Source organism: Lactuca serriola, chromosome 2, assembly GCF_051521515.1.
Source record: "Lactuca serriola cultivar US96UC23 chromosome 2, Lser_US96UC23_V15, whole genome shotgun sequence".
NCBI lineage: Eukaryota > Viridiplantae > Streptophyta > Magnoliopsida > Asterales > Asteraceae > Lactuca > Lactuca serriola.
The window spans coordinates 236,468,237-236,471,802 of NC_136409.1; the positions used below are offsets into that span (position 1 = coordinate 236,468,237).

The following is a 3,566-nucleotide window of genomic DNA, read 5'->3' on the forward strand; positions in this document are numbered from 1 at the left end:
TCTTAAAAATAAAAATAATCATTTTTTATCTCATTTTTTGTTATTTGAATTCAGGTGATTACACTGGGTTTGCTTCTTCCCCTCCTTTAAATGGTCGCTCTACGGAAAACGGTAACAGTAAGATCATTTCTTTTAGTGCAATTGGAATATTTGGAACTCAATTCCATACTAATATCAAAATCTTTGATTACAGGAAACCATTCTGAAAATGGAACCCTAAAGGAACAAACACCAATCAAAACCCCCCAAAAACAAAACGGAGGATGTGATGGTGGCGAGATGGAAGATGACTTTGAGTTTATCGTTAAAAACAAAGGCATCAACACCGAGGTGGCTTACCCATATCATGCAGCAGATGGAACCTGCAACACCAAGGAAGAAGCTGTCCATGCTGCCACCATTACTGGGTATGAAAAAGTGACAACCAACAGTGAATCCGCATTGTTACAGGCAATCGCTAATCAACCCGTATCAGTTGCCATTGATGCCAGTGGCATGGGTTTCTAGTTCTATTCAGGTGGCGTGTTTACTGGGGATTGTGGAACTGATCTTGACCATGGTGTTACAGCAGTTGGATATGGAGTAACCGATGATGGAATGAAGTAGAGATTGTTTGGTCATCTGATGGTGAATATGCTGTTAGGGAAAGTACATCTAAGATCAAGATCTTCAACAAATCTTTTCAGGTTCTCCCATAACATTCCAAAGGGTACATCCTTCATTTACTAATCTACTCAAAGATTTATGTTTCGGGTGTTTAATTTAACCAGGAAAAGAAAAGCATCCGACCAACTTTTTCAGCTGAGAAAATATTCGGAGGATCTTTACTTGCAATGTGTTCAAATGATTTTATATGTTTCTATGATTGGGCTGAGTGTAGATTGATTCAACGAATTGATGTCAATGTCAAAGTAAACACTAGTTACACAGTGAGGCATTAGCCACTCTCATTCTTAACAAACTCCTTGCTGGTATCAAGGTATCATTTTTTTTATAATTGTTTATACAATTATTTCATCAAATGTTTGTTTATTTGTTTCTTATAATTCTTCTCATGTATATTGTTGTGTAGGTCTGTGCCATTAAAGCCCCTGGTTTTGGAGAGAACCGAAAGTCAAACTTGCAGGATCTTGCAACTCTAACTGGAGGAGAGGTGGGTCTCTTTTTTTTTTTTTGCATATTTTCAACTTCTTTGTTGTGTATACATTTTGGTTTGAAATTTATTTCTGTTTCCATAAATTTGTTGTAGGTCATAACTGATGAACTTGGCATGAATCTTGATAAAATGACACCAGAAATGCTAGGGACTTGCAAAAGGGTAGTATTGAAACCACATTGCTATTTTTAATTTTTAATTTAAATTATTTTTTGGTTATCAAGGTTCATACTCTCTCTCTTTTTAAATTATGCAAATTGAAACCACATTGCTATTTTTAATTTTTAATTTAAATTATATTTTCTCTTTCCAGAGTCTACCCAGACTTGAGGGTATTATTAATAACCTCCCAAGTTCAAACCAGCATCTTGTGAAATCCATGCACACAAAGGTGATAGGGTGAAAGTTCATTACTGGGTGAGTTAGTAGATACATCTACATGGCTATTTCCTTTCTTTCTCCATCCCATCCCATCCCCCCTCTTCTCTGAGTTATTATCTCAGTTTTCTGTATCACTTAATGAATGATTGTATTTGTATGTATATCTTTGAACATTCTTTTAAGCTCTCATTTTGCAGGGGAAACTTACTGATGGAATTGTTTTAAATATTTGCATCTGGTTTCAGGGGTTACTCAAGGAAAATGCAAATGGTAGCAAATACTGGGCATATGGAGGTGACTTTGGAGATACACCAAATGACTTAAATTTCTGCTTAAATGGTCTCATATGTCCTGATCGCACTCCTCATCCTGCTCTAAATGGTGATTACTATAATTTTTTTGCTTAGTATTTAGGTTTTTGTTTAGTTATTTCCAACAAAAATGTTTCCATGATGAATCTTTTGTTAGAGACAATGTATAAGAATTACTTCCTTGAGCTAATTATGATGCGATCCTTTGTTTATTTGTTTTTAGAGGTCAAGTATTGCTATCAACCAATTAAAATTTCGTTCACCAATGGCGTAATTAAGGTATCAATACCATCACTCTTACTTATTTGTCTATATCATTTTCATGAAAATGTTTATGTTGCGTATTATATATTCATATGTCCAGTTGTACTTTCTATATAGCAAATGTTAACCTTGGTCTTTGCGTTTTTTTCATAGATTACAAACACCAATTTCTTTCAAACAACAGAAGATCTAGAGTTTAATTGGGTGATTGAAGGTGATGGATGTAAACTTGATTATGGAACTCTAAGTCTACCAACATTAGAGTTTAATTGGGTGATTGAAGGTGATGTTGGTTCTTGAAACGAGAATCAAGATATCATATTTTGGCATGGCTTGAAGCTTTGGAGGAAACGTGACTCAAGCAAAAGTAAACACACAGAGAGTGGTTGACACATAGTAAGCTAGATGATGCAATTGTATATAAATGAGTTCATTTTTTATAACATTTACTCACTATTGGAGTAATTATTTGTATTTGACATATTAGTGAAATGAATTATCGTTTTTATTTATGGTATTTTATTTTGTATTATGAGATTTTTAATGAATTATTTAATTTGAAAATTAGTAAATCTATAAATAATATTTTTTTTAAACATTTAAAATTATGATATGCAAAAATGTGTGTCATCTTCATTTATGACATGGCCTTTCTTGACAGGGGCTTTCTTGATACGCATTGCGTGTCATTAACACGCGCGTCGTAAGGTTACGACACACGAATGCGTGTTGTCTTCCTTTATGACAGGGCCTTCCTTGATACGCATTGCGTGTCGTAAACGCGCGTCGTAATTGCGCGTCGTAAATGAGCGTCGTCTATAGATGACGCGCAAAAGCGCGTCGTCTCTCTTTATGACAGGGCCTTCCTTGACGCGCATTTGCGTGTCGTTTGAGCCTTTTACGACACGCAATGAGCGTCGTAAAAGGTTGTTTTTCTAGTAGTGATTGTTTTCTGCTCCTCTCTTGCTCTTGATGAACATGAAGCTTGGAATCCAGCTGCAACATCTCATCGGTTAATGGCCTCGTCATTCTTTGTTTGTAGTAAGTTGTTTTGTATATTGATGTATTTACTCTTGCTTGTGTTTTCTTTTATAGCCAAATTTTAAGGTATCTCGAAGAAAGGAAATTAGTTAATGATTATTCATTTGAAAAGATCTCTCTTGGTGTTTTTTCTCAAAATATTTTATGCCTTTATGATTCTTCTGAAAAGGCTATGAAGAGAGATTCTGAAAAGGTTGTATATTCATTTTTAACTATTTTTTTGTTGACTAATTCTTATGCTTTTATTTACTTGTCTATTTTGTGTTATACCATATTAAAAGCATCGAACTTTAAAGTTCTTGACTGCAACTTAACTCTATGATACGGAGGTTAAAACACTTCTTGTTGATGAGTTAACACCATTTATGATTCACGCTGGTTCCACCTCAGTGTGACGGAAACAATCCTTTCTT

General features: G+C 34.7%; 1 long non-coding RNA gene across 1 annotated transcript; it reads left to right on the forward strand.

The window, feature by feature from the left end:
- Positions 1-1,785: 1,785 nt before the first annotated feature.
- Positions 1,786-2,375, forward strand: LOC145090886 (uncharacterized). The gene is made up of 3 exons (XR_013701811.1): positions 1,786-1,918; positions 2,072-2,127; positions 2,266-2,375. It is a non-coding gene; the product is annotated as an uncharacterized LOC145090886 (long non-coding RNA).
- The last annotated feature ends 1,191 nt before the right edge of the window (positions 2,376-3,566 follow it).